At 44.5% G+C, this 18,009-nt stretch overlaps 1 long non-coding RNA gene across 1 annotated transcript; it reads right to left on the reverse strand.

Annotated features, from left to right (window-relative positions):
- Positions 1–352: 352 nt before the first annotated feature.
- On the reverse strand, positions 353–10,793 carry LOC140908490 (uncharacterized). The gene is made up of 3 exons (XR_012157886.1): positions 10,694–10,793; positions 5,466–5,593; positions 353–566 (listed from the first exon to the last, which is right to left on the reverse strand). It is a non-coding gene; the product is annotated as an uncharacterized lncRNA (long non-coding RNA).
- Between the last annotated feature and the right edge of the window lie 7,216 nt (positions 10,794–18,009).

Consider the following 18,009-nt stretch of genomic DNA (forward strand, 5'->3'; position numbering starts at 1 on the left):
GCGATGGGGAGGCAAGGGGAGCAGAGGAAGGGTCGACATGCCATGGAACACTGCTGTGGGCGTTGCACACTGTGCAGCCAAGCTGGGACGGAACCCAGCTCCTCGGACAACCCCACCAACCAAATGGCTTTGTCAAAGGACCAAGGGAAGGGAAAAGATTTATCCAAGGGAGCTCCCTGAAACAGATAAATATGTATGTTGCCTGGTCTAGGACATCCCGGGGTGGATTTAACATATGGCAGGGACCATTTATTTTATTTATATTTCATTAAAATAAAAGAGGGAAGGGATATTTGTGGGAAAGAAATACCAAAACAGCCCCCGTGTGCCAAACAAAATACTCACAGGCCTGTTTGCAATGCACCACAGCAACTAGCTACTTTTATTAAAGAGAGAAGAACAAGCTCTTAGGGGTGACACAAGGGCTCCCTTGTGGATTTTTTCCAGCTTGCGAGATTCTTTGCAGCCCAGATGAAAAGCATCCAAGGATTTTAGAAGCAAGGCGCCGCCTGCCAGATTCTCAGCGATCCTGCATTGACAATTTCTGCTGCCATCGCTCACTCTCTCTATTGCAAAAAGGGAAGAAACTCTCACATTCTATGTTTATAACCATTAAAACAAAGACAATATAACATTCCATTTCAAATGCAAGGTAGAGCAGGAATTTCCCCATCATTGAATAGTGTGTGTATATGAAACACCAACAGACCTTGGTCACTGTCTGGCGGGATTGAATCTGGGGTCTCTGGAGCTTTGTGCATGAGCCTCTTACCACATGAGCTAAAAGTTAACTGGCCATTAGCTAAGGATGCGGAGCAGACTCAATCTATCTATTATATCTAAACGTGTACTGGCTGTCCACCTGGCTTCTGAAGTAAATATGCCGGACTTCTGAACATGGATCTCCCCTCCCTTTGCCCCAACTCTCCAGTAAAGGAGGCAGATTCTCATTTTCTTACAAAAGTCCTTCCTATTAACAGTCTACACAGTTAAAGTGATAACCACAAAAAATTAAGGGTGATTTAATACCACTGGGTGATTTAAATAAGAACCCCGGCAAATTAAATATAAAAACTCCTGGAAATATGATGTACAATATCATAGAAGTGTTGAAATTTGAAATTCCATTGAGGGAATTAATAAAAATTGTGAATTTTAAAAATATTGATGATCTCTATGATAGATAAAAAAATAAAACCAAAAACATGTAAGATGTAGAACAACGTGACTCATGTCCATGTTCAGTTTTCCTCTCAAACATACTATTGTCCATACCTAAAAACTAAAACCATAAATATTTAATTAGAGGATAAATAAGTTATTCTTAAAGAATGCATGGACTATTCTGTCTGCCAGCTCATGTAAGCCTGAAGCCTGACCCTGTTCGCATGGCAGTTCCCTACCTGATGATGATCTCTGTAGGTGCTCAGTGAAGTAGCCAGGTGAGTAGCAGGGCAGGTGCTACCATGGAGCTCCTATCTTCACATCTCCTACCCCAAACGGCCTCTCTGGTACTTTATGCACACTTCAGACAGCACTGGGTTGATGGGAGCATTCTCCCATTGACACACCTCCGGGGGAGGGGCCGTGCCTACACACATGGGAGAACCCCTCCCCTCGCTGCAGGTAACGTCTCCACTGCAGCGCTTTGGCTCAGCTGCAGCGGTGTTGCTGGGTCACTGTAGCAGTTTAGATGTAGAGAACAAGCCCACGCTGCCTGGGAAAGCCTCTCACCCCTCCCCACTTCCTCTCTGAGTCCTGTCCCTGCTGCGACACTAATGTGAGCATGCTGGGCACCTTGTACAGGTTATGGGGAGATCCAGCAGGTAACAAGAAGAACACGAATAGAATTGGCTACAGAGAAGCAATGAGACCAAGTTAACTTAACTGCAGGAAACATGATGTTTAAACCAGTAAAAAGAAATTCGGAGCAACGCGAGCACTGAAGTCACCAAGGTTTGTAATTGCTCTAGAATTCTAAAAGGAGAAATGCAAAGGCTCCAAGTATGTGCTGAGCTACCTTAAAGACTGAACGTAGCATCAGTCCTTAAAGTGCACTAGTGCTTATTGAATTGTATTGCAGAGTGAGCGCATCTGATAATATACGTGCGTGACCCACTGGTCAGTGTGTGTTACAGATTCCCCTAGGTGGAGGCTGTGAGTCTGTTACAGGCTCCATCTAGAGACTGGCTCTTTTGTTCAAGCTGAAGATACTTGCGCATTTAGCTCCGGAGGTCTCTGGTTCAAACCACAGAGTCCTGGTCCCAGATGGCATAGCTGCCTTCACACATGTGCTCAAAATCGCCTCTTTCCCACAAAAACACACAGGGGCAACATTCTCCTCAGCAAGGCTCCTCATGTTTGCAGCATCTGGATCCAGACGTTTTTTAATACAGCTCCAAGACTGCTGCACAGCACCTGGTTATCTGAAATCCTCACATGTTCATCACTGTGTTCATTTCCAGTTTTTCACACTGTGTCATTCTGGAGGGACTCTGCAGGGAGGTCCATGCCACAAATTGAGTTTAATTGTTCTTCCATTTTTGACTGGAATGATTTGAAAAATACCTTTTCTTCTATGGGAAAATCATGGTTGTATCTATACTGTGTGGGTGCAGCTTACCTTCTCAGCATCAGACTTGGCCAGTGCCTCCGTTTCTCCTGTTGGGTCAGTAGTTTAGCCCCCATGATGAACCAAAACCTCCCCCATCTGGGGCAAAATAACATCAAAAAGAAAAACACAAAAAGTCTCTGGGCTAGAGATGCTTCCTCAGGGACTGAGTGACCATTTCCTCCCCTCAACTGCTTTCATGTAGGGCTCCCAAATTCTCCTCTGTTCAGCTCTTCTCTGAGCTCCTCTCAGTTTGCTTTTGCAGGCTTCTTTTTAAGTCATTTATTTTTGTCAAATCACCCTCCCTGCTCTCTTTCTTGCCAGAGACTCACAACAGGTCCTACCAACTCTAGTCAATCTGAGGACAGCAGGCCTTTCAAATGCAGAAATGATATCCAGAAAGGAGACCTTTCCAGAAAAGGATGAGTGTGTGAGAAAAAGGGGTTATAATGGAATCAGATTGGCAGCTGTCATTATGGTGAGCGCTCCCAAGAAAATTCCATGCTTGAATGTGTCCTTGGGTAGTTATTGAAACTAGGATCTTTCTGTCAGTGACTGGAAGAGTGACATAACATTTCTGAACGGCTTAAAAGTATAAGAGTCAATCTGAAGCCGTGTTGCTAGTTATTCTAATTTTTCTGTGACAGATTTGATCATTTTACACTGGGATATGACCTCCCCCCCCCCCGAAACATAGCTCCACACTTGTACACGTTTCTTTTTGGTAAATTAAGTGCTAATGTTGTAAAGAGCAGCCATTTTGATCTCATAGGTGGTGCACAATGATACAAAGGAGACACAGCCCCCGCACTCAGTGGTGAAGCAGTTTTAGAACCGGTTGTGAACCCGCTTCCCTGCAGGGGGCGCTGAGGCTTTGATGGGCTCCAGCCGCCGGGGGCGCTGCACTGCGGGAGCCACGTGGGCTGCCGCCTGGCCCTGAGCACAAGCCCTGGTGCTGCTGCTGCTCCCCCGACCCCTGGCCCTGGGGCTCCCGCTGCTGCCTGGTGCGTCCCCGGCTGCTCTGCTGGGCCCGGGCTGCTCCGAGCCACTTTCCCCGCGAGCACCCACCACCCTGCCCACAGCCAGCCCCTGCCTGCTGCCACCCCCTGCCTCCAGCCAGCCCCTGCCCTGCCCACACCAGCCCCTGTCTCCAGCCACCGCCACACCTCCTCCCTGCAGCCAGCCCCTGCCTCCAGCCACTCCCTGCCCTGCCCGCAGTCAGTCCTGCACCCCCTGCCGTGCCCGCAGCCAGGCCCTGCCACACCTCCTGCCTGCAGCCAGCCCCTGTCTCCGGCCACCCCCTGCCCTGCCTCCAGCCACCCCCGCACCCCCTGCCTGCAGCCAGCCCCTGCCTCTAGCCACCCCCGCACCCCCTGCCCTGCCTCCAGCCACCCCCGCACCCTGCCTGCAGCCAGCCCCTGCCTCCAGCCACCCCCGCACCCCCTGCCCGCAGCCAGCCCCTGCTTCCAGCCACCCCTGCACCCCCTGTCCTCCCTCCAGCCACCCCCGCACTCCCTGCCTGCAGCTAGCCCCTGCCTCCGGCCACCCCCTGCCCTGCCTCCAGCCACCCCCGCAGCCCCTGCCTGCAGCCAGCCCCTGCCGCACCCCCTGCCCTGCCTCCAGCCAGCCCCTGCTGCACCCCCTGCCCTGCCCGCAGCCAGCCCATGTTTCCAGCCAACCCCGCACCCTCCTGTCTCCAGGCAGCTCCACACCCCCTGCCCTCAGCCAGCCCTGCACCCCCTGCCTCCAGTTAGCCCTTCCCCACGCCCCTGTCTGCAGCTGGCCCCACGTCCACTGGTGCCCTGCAGTTCCCAGGGCAGTAACCCTGCACACCTGCTTCAATGAGGGGGGCAGGGAGCAGCTGGGACCCACACATGTGCACATCCTAGGGTGACCAGACAGCAAGTGTGAAAAATCAGGATAGGGGGTGGGGAGTAATAGGAGCCTATATAAGAAAAAGACCCCAAAATCGGGACTGTCCCTATAAAATCGGGACATCTGGTCACCCTAGCACACCCCCAGGGAGTGGCGGGGACCCACACATGTGAAACGGAGCTCATTTCTAGTTCTGGCCCGTCTTTTTAAAAAAGAACTTTAGGCAGGGTTAACACACATCCATATTTTCCCGGACAGGTCAGACTTTTTGGTTCTTAAATCGCTGTCCGGGAAAATTTAAAAATTCCTCCTGGAAAAATACGGATGTATGGTAACCCTGTTGGTACAACAAATACATACTGGGGCACATCCCTTAAATCAGAACTTTTTATAGGGAACTGGTTGTTAAGATTTTGGCAGCTCATCACTGCCTGTACTCTCTCCTGGGAAATTTACTTTAGTCCTTCCCCGTTGTTTTCCAAATTCTTAAATGAAACACCAGTATAGACGTACGCCACAGACTGGCCACAGACCCTGTCTGTGATGCCATGTTGGCAAGCCAAAGGAGCTTCAAAATGGGTTGGGGAGAGAAACTGCAATACAGGAGCAATACCTGGCTCACAGAATTGCCCCTATTCTGCCCTCCTTGCAAGCACTATCCTGGGGAGGTGCTGGGTGTTACTGGGTCTCACAGGGGCAAGCTCTGTAGCACTGAGCACGATGGAGACTCTGGGCTGCTCTGGGTTGTGGACAGAACATAGGCAGCCTGAGTAAAGCAGCTATAAGATTCCTCTAACTCTAACATTTAAACCTCAGATAGTCCAGTATCCGGACAGCACAAAAGATTTCTTTGTCCCATGTCCCAGGGTTGTGCCGTGTGCTCTGAGCCTGCAAGGTCATTAAACAGCAGCTATAGAAAGGAGAGACACAGATATTCTGTTTACACAGTAATGTCTCCCTTGTGGCATCCTGAACTTACCCATCTCCTTCTACAGCATGTCTGCCCAGAACCGCAGCTTCCAAACCAACTGTACTTGGTGTAACATGTATAGGTGCAGAAGCCCCCAGCACGTACACAAGCAAAGGGGTTTTTGATAAACGTGAATCCTGCATAGAGAAAAAGAGTCTTGATTTTCATGCACACATAAGTGTAAACAGGAGCTGTGACTGCAGCATGACGGGTGTTTCCCATTAGCTGAATTTCCAGTTCACTGAGACAAGGCCATGTCAGCCCAGAGATCTTCCTGTGCCCCCTTGCACTCGATCTTTGATAAGATATAAATGTCTGTAGTTCTCTGCCCGTTCAAAGGCTGCCGCTAAGAATTGAGCAGAGTGAATTAATTCAGCAGATCTCCTGGCCTTCTGGCTGCAGGCTTTAGAACTGTAGCACAGAGCATGGGAGTCCTTCACAGCCCCACAGCTGTACAGGATGGAAAGCGGGTAGCTGCCTGCATCACCAACTTCTAATAGTGGGGCAGTGGTTTTGCTGCAATGGTTTGGACTCTTTCTGATTCCAAACACTGATGTACTAGGCAGTATCTGAATACTGATTGGCTGAGCAGGGTTGAACTGGCTCAGGACTGGGCTGGGTCGCTGAAACTTTTAGAAAGAGAAGGGTTTAAACCAGTCCCTTGCAGTCTGAATGCCTGATTGTCTGTGAGACTCGGCACAGACATTCTTGTGAAGATTCAACACTTGGGAATACTTACTCAATGACCAATTGCAAAATTAGACATTCTAAACAGGCTGGTCCTTATGAGAATGTGGTCCATATGTCTTTTAGAATATTAATATTAGACTATTTTAAACTAGATTTTAGCTGTGCTTTCCTTAAGTATCCACTGTGACATTCCCCAGGGTACAATCTGGACCACTGAGCAGCCGTATTCCCTCAGTTCTCCAACCTGTGGGCCGTATTCCCTCAGGGCCTCCTACACTGTTCTGCTATGACAGCAACCACTTCTGGTCCTGCTCATGCACAGCCCCTAGCATGTAAAGTCACTCCCAGCTGAATTATAGGAAAATTTCCAGTAAGACCTGTTAGGATATAGATATTCAGGCCTGTTTGTAAAGGCCTGTACTCTAAGAATTTAGGTTTATTCTTATCACTTGGCTAGTTCTAGAGGTATAAAAGAAAGAATCAAAATCACAGTCTGCCGGTGTATGGGCCTTCTCTTACTGTGACAGTCTGAGGCCCTGTTCTTAGGCTAAGGCCTTTGGCTAAGCAGCAGAGGCAGCCGTAAGCTGGGAAGCGACCGGTCACATCCTCCCATTCCAAACTAGTCACATTGAAAGAAGGTGCTATTGGGCTGTTAGGAATACAATCCTGTCCTGATAATGCCTATCGCCTCCAGAGAAAGGGAAGTGCCTAGAAAATGTAAAAGGAAACTTAGTTTGATAGCATCCTGTCTGGCAAGAACTCACTTATCAATAGCTGGGATGTGAAATCCTCACTTCTGTATTCGCAAAAAGAAAAGGAGTACTTGTGGCACCTTAGAGACTAACCAATTTATTTGAGCATAAGCTTTCGTGAGCTACAGCTCACGTCATCGGATGCATACTGTGGAAAGTGTAGAAGATCTTTTTATATACACACAAAGCATGAAAAAATACCTCCTCCCACCCCACTCTCCTGCTGCTAATAGCTTATCTAAAGTGATCACTCTCCTTACAATGTGTATGATAATCAAGTTGGGCCATTTCCAGCACAGATCCAGGTTTTCTCACCCCCCCACACACAAACCCACTCTCCTGCTGGTAATAGCTTATCTAAAGTGATCACTCTCCTTACAATGTGTATGATAATCAAGGTGGGCCATTTCCAGCACAAATCCAGGGTTTAACAAGAACGTCTGAGGGGGGAGGGTAGGAAAAAACAAGGGGAAATAGGTTACCTTGCATAATGACTTAGCCACTCCCAGTCTCTATTCAAGCCTAAGTTAATAGTATCCAATTTGCAAATGAATTCCAATTCAGCAGTTCCTCGCTGGAGTCTGGATTTGAAGTTTTTTTGTTGTAATATCACAATTTTCATGTCTGTAATCGCGTGACCAGAGAGATTGAAGTGTTCTCCGACTGGTTTATGAATGTTATAATTCTTGACATCTGATTTGTGTCCATTTATTCACTTCATCCGATGAAGTGAGCTGTAGCTCACGAAAGCTCATGCTCAAATAAATTGGTTAGTCTCTAAGGTGCCACAAGTACTCCTTTTCTTATTGTTTCTTACTCTGAAACACTTCTGTATTGTTTTGTCATTATAGTTCCCACTTTGCTATAGTTTGTCTGTATAATCTCTGTCTGGTTCTGTGATTGTTACTGTCTGTTGTATAATTAATTTTGCTGGGTGTAAACTAATTAAGGTGGTGGGATATAATTGGTTACATAATCATGTTACAATATGCTAGGATTGGTTAGTTAAATTTCAGGAAAATGATTGGTTAAGGTATAGCTAAGCAGAACTCAAGTTTTACTATATAGTCTGTAGTCAATCAGGAAGTGAGGGAGGGGGTGGGTGTGTGGATGGGGGAGATGGGAACAGGGAATGGGGGTTAGGAAATTGGAATCATGTTTTGCTAAAGGGGGAAATGGGAACAGGGAATGCGGGTAAGGAAATTGGAATCATGTTTGGCTAAGGGCAGGAATGGGAACAGGGACACAGGTGTAAGGCTCTGTGGTGTCAGAGCTGGGAAGGGGGATACTAAGGAAGGAAACTGGAATCATGCTTGCTGGAAGTTCATCCCAGTAAACATCGAATTGTTTGCACCTTTGGACTTTGGGTATTGTTGCTCTCTGTTCATGCGAGAAGGACCAGGGAAGTAAGTGGGTGAAGGAATAAGCCCCCTAAAAAGACCCTCCTGAATTATCGTGCAGAGCGACACCAGCAAACTCCCAGTCCCAGCCTCGTCCCCCAGAAATGTGCATCTCGTTCTGTTCAGTACCATCCTGGACAACACAAGCTCCTAGAAAGTCTGTCATTTCATCAAAGGAAAAGGATATGCACAGAGCCTGTTATCTCAAGTGAAGGTTGCCAAACACTTCAATCCAAACACTCCCCTGGACCAAAGGGAATTTTCATTGGGTTAGGCCAGAGGACGAGGACACAAGCTGAAAATGTCCAGTCTTTTTAATCTCTCCTCATATGGAAGCTGTTTCATACCCCGGATCATTTTAGTTGCCATTCTCTGTAACTTTTCCAATAAGAATATATCTTTTTTGAGATGGGGTGATCAGATCTGCACACAGTATTTAAGATCGGGGAGTACCATTGATTTATAAAGAGGCATCATGATATTTTCTGTCCTATTATCTACCCCTTTCCTAATGTTTCCCAGCATTCTGTTAGTTTTTTCTGTTTGTGCCATTGTGCATTAAGCAGATGTTTTCAGGGAACTCTCCACAATGACTCCAAGATCTCTTTTTTGAGTGGTGACAGCTAATTTAGAACCCATCTTTTTATATGTATAGTTGGGATTATGTTTTCCAAAGTGCATTACTTTGCATTTATCAACATTGAATTTCATCTGCCATTTTGTTGCCCAGTCACCCTGTTTTTTGAGATTTCTTTGTAACTCTTCGCACTCTGCTTTGGACTTCACTATCTTTGAGTAATTTTGTATCATCTACAAATTATCTCCATCACTTTTCCCCCTTTTTCCTGATCACTTATGAATATTTTGAACAGTACTGGTCCCAGTACAGACCCCTAGGGGACACCACTATTTACCTCTCTCCATTCTGAAAACTGACCATTTATTCATACTCTTTGTTTCCTGTCTTTTAGCCAGTTACTGATCCATGAGAGGACATTCCCTCTTATGCCATGAATGCTTATTTTGCTTCAGAGCCTTGTCAAAGTCTTTCTGAAAGTCTAATTGCACTATATCCACTGGATCACCCTTATCTACATGTTTGTTGACCCCCCCGTCAAAGAATTCTTCTAGATTGGTGAGGCATGATTTCCCTGTGCAAAAACCATGTTGACTCTTCCCCAGCTCATCGTGTTCATCTATGTGTCAGATAATTGTGTTCTTAACTATAGTTTCAACCAGTTTGCCTGGAACTGAAGTAAGTTTGGGATCAAGTCTGAAGGGACCATTGTGATCATCTAGTCTGAAGGTACTTCCCCAAAATATTGCTTAGAGGGTATCTTCTAGGAAAAAAGCCCCCCAATGTTTCTTGATTGAAAAAGTATCAGGGATGGAGAATACATTGGTAAATTGTTCCAATGGTTAATTACTTTCACTGTTAACAATTTACATCTCGTTTCTAGACTGAATTTGTTTAGCTTCAGCTTCCAATCACTGGATCACAAAATACCTTTAGTTACTTGATTGAAGAGCCCATTATTAAATATTTTTCATCATACACATACTTATAAATTGTGATCAAGTCACCCCTTAACCTTCTCTTTATTAAGATAAAGAGATTGAATTTTCTGAGCCTATCACTACAAGGCATGTTTTCTAATCCTTTAATCATTCCTGTGGCTTTTCTCTGAACTCTCTCCAACTGATCAACATTCTTCCTGAAGTGTGGACATCAGAACTGGATACAGTTTTCAAGATTTGGTCACATCTGGAGGTGCAAATACATAGGTAAAATAACCTCTCTACTCCTACTCAAGATTTCCCTCTTTCTGCATACGAGTTATGTATTAATCCTTTTAGCAATTTTAAGTTGATTAATCATCCACAACCCCCAACACATTTTTCAGAGTCATTGCTTCCCAGGATGGAGTCCCTCATCCTATAACTGTGGTCATCCTTCTTTGTTCCTAGATCCATAAATTTAGATTTAGCTGTATGATTGTTAACTTGTTCCCAGCTTACCAAGTGATCCAAATCCCTCTGTATGAGTGACCTGTCCTTTAATTCTTCTCAACTGCTAACTTTATAAGTGGTTTTTTATGGGTTTTTTTTTCAGGTCCTTTATAAAAAGATTGACTCGTGTGGGGGCAAGAACCAAGGATTCCACTAGGTAGAATGTTGGTGATAGTATTACAGGTCATAGTTCAGCCAAATCTGATTGGATCTTAATAGGAACATTAAAGGCACCTTTCTCACCCCAGGACTATTCTCCTGTTAAATGTCAAGTATCTACTGAAAATCATACAACTGGAAAAATTACAATAAAAATGTTTAGAAATCTTAGTACAGACTCACAAATGTCCTTCTATATTCTCCCTTCATTTCATTAAGATCTTACCTGGAGTGCTTTGCAGCACCAGGAAAAAGACAGCAAAGAGCAGGTAGACAATCTTCATGGCTAAAGTTTGCCTGGGAACTCAACGTTGCTGGAGAGAAAAGACTGCAAAATAGACAGGAGATGGAGAGTCTCTATTTATGGGCTACCAGGGATTGTGAAATGCTGATCTGTTGAAATCTTTTTTGAAGCATGTCACATTTACTAAGTTTGTGCTGCAATCTGTTTATAATTATCATCATAATTATAATTTGTACAGCATCATAAACATTCCCGGAGAATTGCAGGGAAACATAGTAGCCAAGTTCCTGCCTTGAGGAAATTACAATATGAATATTTACAACTAGCAAACCTCTACTGCCTGATTGATAGCCTCTGAAAAATGGAAAGCCTCCCATTAAATTGAAATGAGGGTCCTTTTGCAGAGGACAATTTCAGAATACAGCTGTACCTTGGAAGCATTGGCAGTGGGGCATGTGCATTTGTGTATTTGTTTTGTACAATATTTAATCAATATTTTACTTGTATTTAAGGAAATTTCCTAATTTCATGCATCAAAACCCATTCCAAAGAGGTTAAAAATCCTCTTAAAGAGAGATTTATGAGAAATAAAGTGAATAACATTATAAATACTGTGTGCCAGGAATCCATGGATTTTTTTTCTGTTTATCTAAATTGAGGAATTTTACATTTAATGATGGGAGAAAACCACGAGTTTACCCTTTCTTTTCCCCCTCATAACAAGCATCGGCATTAACGATAACTATATAAAGTGGAGACAAAAAATGTTGATGCATCAAAAATTGGGAAACCAGTGGCATTTGCAGGTGCCAAGCACTTCTCAGGATTTGTCTCATTCTTTCAGGACAGAGAGAAGAAGTGACTGGGCTTAAACTGGATCCAGACACCTCCAAGTTCCCTGCGGGATTCAATCTAACCAGGATTCAGAGCCTACAAAATACAACCCCCTGCAAAGCTTCACAGACCCCTTCTGATTCACCTTCTTCCTCTTTCCCCCAATTTCCCCCCATTTGGAAGCACCTAATAGAAAAGTTGAGGGGAGTGAATGAAGAATGAGAATCCATGGGGAGGAGGACATCCACAGGGCAATGAGGAGCTGTGACAGGGCAGTGAGGTGTCCCTCTCATCTCCCAGTCAGTGCCCTCTATTTCAACTGGCTCTGTGTTGTTGGAAGGTGCTGGGCTTCTCACCTGCCACTTTCTCCACAGAGAAAGGTCAAGGGGCACTGGATGTTTCTCTGCCAAGGGGGGACACAAGGAGTGGGCATGTCACCCTGACTGCCACCTCACACTTATTAATTTCCCTGCTATGTTCTTGCCCTATGCACAGAGAAGTTAGATAAAAACAGGTAGAGCCACAATTGATAATTGCTTTATTTTCTCCTCTGTGATTTATAAATATACTGTGGCTAAGGGTACACACTCTATGCTACAATTAGAGTTTTATAGATGGTATTTGATTCTGTTGATCTAGACAATCTTTGGGCAAAATTAAGAGGGATGGGTATTGATCTAAGACTTCTGAGCATTTTGGAGGCTCTCCACCCGAGCGATGTGGGTCGGGTAAAGGCAAGGGAGAATGTTTTCCCAGTGGCCTGGGGAGAACACCAGGGATGCCCTCTAGCACCTCTTGTTATTAATTTATATATTCATGATGCGGTGGACATTTAAAGGAAAATAAATTATCTCCACCACACCTTAAAGGTAGACTTATCTCGGTGATACTATATGCTGATGGCATGGTTGTTTTATTGCAAACTCCAAGAGGCCTCTTCTGAAATGACTTTTTCCTCTTATTTTAACTCTCAAGACCTGGTTCTCATTTATAATGAGACCAAGTCATGATTTCTGGGAAGAACCCCCCGCTAGTTGAGTGGAAGAGAGAAGGCCACCCTGTAGAACAAATCTCTGCTTTGACTTATTTAGGGATAAAGTTTCATGATTCAGGCCGGTGGCCCCCTTATCGTAAAAACTTAAAACAAAAGGCCCTTAGCTCTGCTCCAGGGGTGCTGTGTTTTGCCTGCTCAGATGGTGGGAGCAGAGTGGCCCCAGTGCTAAGAGTTTTGAATATTAAAATAATATTGCAGATGTTCTCTGAGTACGTCTACACCGTAAAAAAAAGGAAAACTGCAGCTGGCCCAGACCAGCTGACTCAGGCTCGCGGGGTTTGGCTGAGATGGTTTCATTGCTGTGTAGACGCCTGGCCTCAGGCTGCAGCCCAAGCTTTGGGGCCGTCCCACCTCACAGAGTCCTGGAGCCCAGGCTGCAGCCACAGCCCAGACATCTACACAGCAGCGAAACCACCCCACAGCCTGAAGCCTGAGGCCTGAGGCCCGCCACGGGGGTCTTGTCGCTGTGCAGACATTCCCTGTGAGGTCAAATTTGGATTAGGGGTCAAATTTCAGCCTAAGAGATCAGCTGTGCTGCTATAGCTCTTGAAGTGTAGACATACTCTAAGTATGGCAGCTCCTAGCTCTTAACAACTCCCAGATCTGCTTCACTGGGGAAAAACTAACCATTATCAGGGGTACAATTGTTCTCCCTCATTGATTCTACTTGGGCCCCCAGTGAGCACTGACTCCATTACAGAAGCCTTCCAAATTTCCTTCAGTTTCCCTGGCTACAGCTATAGCCCAGCCACTTCTTGTTCTCTTTATCAGTGACTACTTATCTAGTATACCACGACATTTGTTTGTAATAAGGGAGCTGATACACTCTGTTGATATGTTGTGAAACCAATGAAAAGTGAACACCTGTAAAGTGAAGCCCACTGAAATCTCATCAGTGCTATTTGGCCATTTCGCCTGATGATCCATTGGACTGGCATTTCTGAAGAGATCTCATAAAGCCATCCTTCTAAGTAGCAGATGAAGTGTAGAGAATAACCAGGTAAGGGTACACAGAGGAGAACTGTTTTCTTTTACTGTGCATCTGAAGAAGTGAGGTTTTTACCCACGAAAGCTTATGCTGAAATTTATCTGTTAGTCTTTAAGGTGCCACCGGACTCCTTGTTGGTTTTGTGCCATTAATGTTACCAGTATTATTAGTGGGAAACTGAGCAACCTGAGTGAAGTGACTTTATATTGCAGCATGATGAGCTATGATCTATCTATCTATCTATCTATCTATCTATCTATCTATCTATCTATCTATCTATCTATCTATCTATTTTTTCTCTTTAAAATTCACCAATCCCTACCAGACCCCACTAGACATATACCACATCAGTGATGATACCTTGTTTACAATTACATTTTGAGAACTATCAGTTAGCCAGCTTTTAATCCATTTAATGTATGCCATGTTAGTTTTGTATAATTCATTTTTTTAATCCAAATGTCATGTGGTACGAAGTTAAATATCTTAGAGAACACTAAGTATATTGTATCAACAACATTATCTTAATGACCCAAACTTGTATTCTCATAAAAAATATATTTAGTTTGACAGGATCTCTTTTCCATAAACCCATGCTGATTGGCATTAATTCTGTTACCTGCCTTCAATTCTGTATTAATCCTGTCTGTATCAACTACTCCATTATCTTTCCTGCGGTTGATGTCAGACTGACAAGCCTATAATAACCCAGGGCTTCCAGTTCACCCGTTTTAAGTATGGCACAACAATAGCTTTCTACCAGTCTTCTGCAACTTCCCCCGTGTTCAAGACTTATTGAAAACCAACTTTAATGGTCCAGCCAACTTCTCAGCCAACTCCTTTAAAACACACAACTTTCTCCAAAATGCTCTCAGTACTCTTTCAAGTGAGATCACCTGGGTAATGAAACTTCCTCAAACTGCAGGGCTCTGTTGTAGAAACCTCCAGATAGATTTTAATTTTCTATATAGTTTCTAAAATGGACATTACGCTTCCCCATCAAGTCCCAGCTTGATCTTGTCTATCTGCTCTGGACTTCTAGATATAAAGCAAATAATATAGGAGAAACTGATAAAAGATGAAGTTACTTCACAAGTGAGTGAGAGTTTGTGGTTACCTCCGCTAACAACTGTTGCTGTTACTCAATCTAACTCCTCTGTGAGCCACAGATGCAGCATCTGCTATTCAATATGTTTTAAGGGCTTAGCCCTAAGTTCTGCAAAGGATTCTTGCTCATCCCTGGACATATATGACACTTTTAAAAATAGTAATAACTTGGGACCAAACTCTGTGTGTGTGTGTGTGTTACTTGTGCACCTTTTTCATACAGTATTGATTAATATTCTTAGTGCATGTTTTTTTTTATTTTTCCTATTTTTATGCATCCAATCCATTTCAGAGATGTTTCAAATTCTTGAAAAATAACAGAATAACCTTCATAATATTAGGTTTCAGAATAGCAGCCCTGTTAGTCTGTATCCGCAAAATGAAAAGGAGTACTTGTGGCACCTTAGAGACTAACAAATTTATTTGAGCATAAGCTTTCGTAAGCTACAGCTCACTTCATCAGATGCATTCAGTGGAAAATACAGTGGGGAGATTTATATACACAGAGAACATGAAACAATGGGTGTTACCATACACACTGTAACAAGAGTGATCAGGTAAGGTGAGCTATTACCAGCAGGAGAGCAGGGGGGCGGGGCAGGGGGAAACATTTTGTAGTGATAATCAAGGTGGGCCATTTCTAGCAGTTGACAAGAACATCTGAGGAACAGTGAGGGGGGGATAAACATGGGGAAATAGTTTTACTTTGTGTAATGACACATCCACTCCCAGGCTTTATTCAAGCCTAAGTTAATTGTGTCCAGTTTGCAAATTAATTCCAATTCAGCAGTTTCTCATTGGAGCCTGTTTTTGAAGTTTTTTTGTTGAAGAATTGCCACTTTTAGGTCTGTAATCGAGTGACCAGAGAGATTGAAGTGTTTTCCAACTGGTTTTTGAATGTTATAATTCTTGACGTCTGATTTGTGTCCATTTATTCTTTCACGTACAGACTGTCCAGTTTGCCCAATGTACATGGCAGAGGGGCATTGCTGGCACATGATGGCATTTATCACATTGGTAGGTGTGCAGGTGAATGAGCCTCTGATAGTGTGGCTGATGTGATTAGGCCCTATGATGGTGTCCCCTGAATAGATATGTGAACACAGTTGGCAACGGGCTTTGTTGCAAGGATAGGTTCCTGGGTTAGTGGTTTTGTTGTGTGGTGTGTGGTTGCTGGTGAGTATTTGGTTCAGGTTGGGGGGCTGTCTGTAAGCAAGGACTGGCCTGTCTCCCAAGATTTGTGAGAGTGTTGGGTCATCCTTCAGGATAAGTTGTAGATCCTTGATGATGCGTTGGAGCCTGAAGGTGACGGCTAGTGGCATTCTGTTATTATCTTTGTTGGGCCTGTCCTGTAGTAGGAACTTCTGGGTACTCTTCTGGCTCTGTCAATCTGTTTCTTCACTTCAGCAGGTGGGTACTGTAGTTGTAAGAACACTTGATAGAGATCTTGTAGGTGTTTGTCTCTGTCTGCGGGGCTGGAGCAAATGAGGTTGTATCGTAGAGCTTGGCTGTAGACAATGGATCGTGTGGTGTGGTCTGGATGAAAGCTGGAGGCATGTAGGTAAGCATAGCGGTCAGTAGGTTTCCGGTATAGGGTGGTGTTTATGTGACCATCGCTTATTAGCAACGTAGTGTCCAGGAAGTAGATCTCTTGTGTGGACTGGTCCAGGCTCAGGTTCATGGTGGGATGGAAATTGTTGAAATCATGGTGGAATTCCTCAAGGGCTTCTTTTCCATGGGTCCAGATGATGAAGATGTCATCAATATAGCGCACGTAGAGTAGGGGATTAGGGGACGAGAGCTGAGGAAGCGTTGTTCTAAGTCAGCCATAAAAATGTTGGCATACTGTGGGGCCATTCGGGTACCCATAGCAGTGCCGCTGATTTGAAGGTATACATTGATTTGAAGGTATACATGATTTGAAGGTATACATTGTCCCCAAATGTGAAATAGTTATGTGTGAGGACAAAGTCACAAAGTTCAGCCACCAGGTTTGCTGTGACATTATTGGGGATACTGTTCCTGACGGCCTGTAGTCCATCTTTGTGTGGAATGTTGGTGTAGAGGGCTTCTACATCCATAGTGGTTAGGATGGTGTTTTCAGGAAGATTACTGATGGACTGTAGTTTCCTCAGGAAGTCAGTGGTGTCTCTAAGATATCTGGGAGTGCTGGTAGCATAGGGCGTGATGAGGGAGTCTACATAGCCAGACAATCCTGCTGTCAGGGTGCCAATGCCTGAGATGATGGGGCGTCCAGGATATCCAGGTTTATGGATCTTGGGTAGCAGATAGAATACCCCTGGTCTGGGTTCCAGGGGTGTGTCTATGCGGATTTGTTTTTGTGCTTTTTCAGGGAGTTTCTTGAGCAGATGGTGTAGTTTCTTTTGGTAACCCTTAATGGGATCAGAGGGTAATGACTTTTAGCAAGTGGTGTTGAAGAGCTGCCTAGCAGCCTCTTGTTCATATTCCGACCTATTCATGATGACGACAGCACCTCCTTTGTCAGCCTTTTTTATTTTGATGTCAGAGTTGTTTCTGAGGCTGTGGATGGCATTGTGTTCTGCACGGCCGAGGTTGTGGGGCAAGTGATGCTGCTTTTCCACAATTTCAGCCCGTGCATGTCGGCAGAAGCACTCTGTGTAGAAGTCCAGTCTGTTGTTTCGACCTTCAGGAGGAGTCCACCTAGAATCCTTCTTTTTGTAGTCTTGGTAGGAAGGTCTCTGTGGATTAGTATGTTGTTCAGAGGTGTGTTGGAAATATTCCTTGAGTCAGCGATGTCGAAAATAGGATTCTAGGTCACCACAGAACTGTATCATGTTCGTGGGGGTGGAGGGGCAGAAGGAGAGGCACCGGGATAGGACAGATTCTTCTGCTGGGCTAAGAGTATAGTTGGATAGATTAACAATATTGCTGGGTGGGTTAAGGGAACCACTGTTGTGGCCCCTTGTGGCATGTAGTAGTTTAGATAGTTTAGTGATCTTTTTCTTTTGTAGAGAAGCAAAGTGTGTGTTGTAAATGGCTTGTCTAGTTTTTGTAAAGTCCAGCCACGAGGAAGTTTGTGTGGAAGGTTTTTTTTATGAGAGTATCCAGTTTTGAGAGCTCATTCTTAATCTTTCCCTGTTTGCTGTAGAGGATGTTGATCAGGTGGTTCCGCAGTTTCTTTGAGAGTGTGTGGCACAATCTTTCAGCAAAGTCTGTGTGGTATGTAGATTGTAATGGATTTTTTACCTTGAGTCCTTTTGGTATGATGTCCATCTGTTTGTATTTGGAAAGGAATAAATAAATGGACACAAATCAGATGTCAAGAATGATAAA

The sequence above is a fragment of the Lepidochelys kempii genome, chromosome 3 (assembly GCF_965140265.1).
Source record: "Lepidochelys kempii isolate rLepKem1 chromosome 3, rLepKem1.hap2, whole genome shotgun sequence".
Lineage (NCBI taxonomy): Eukaryota > Metazoa > Chordata > Testudines > Cheloniidae > Lepidochelys > Lepidochelys kempii.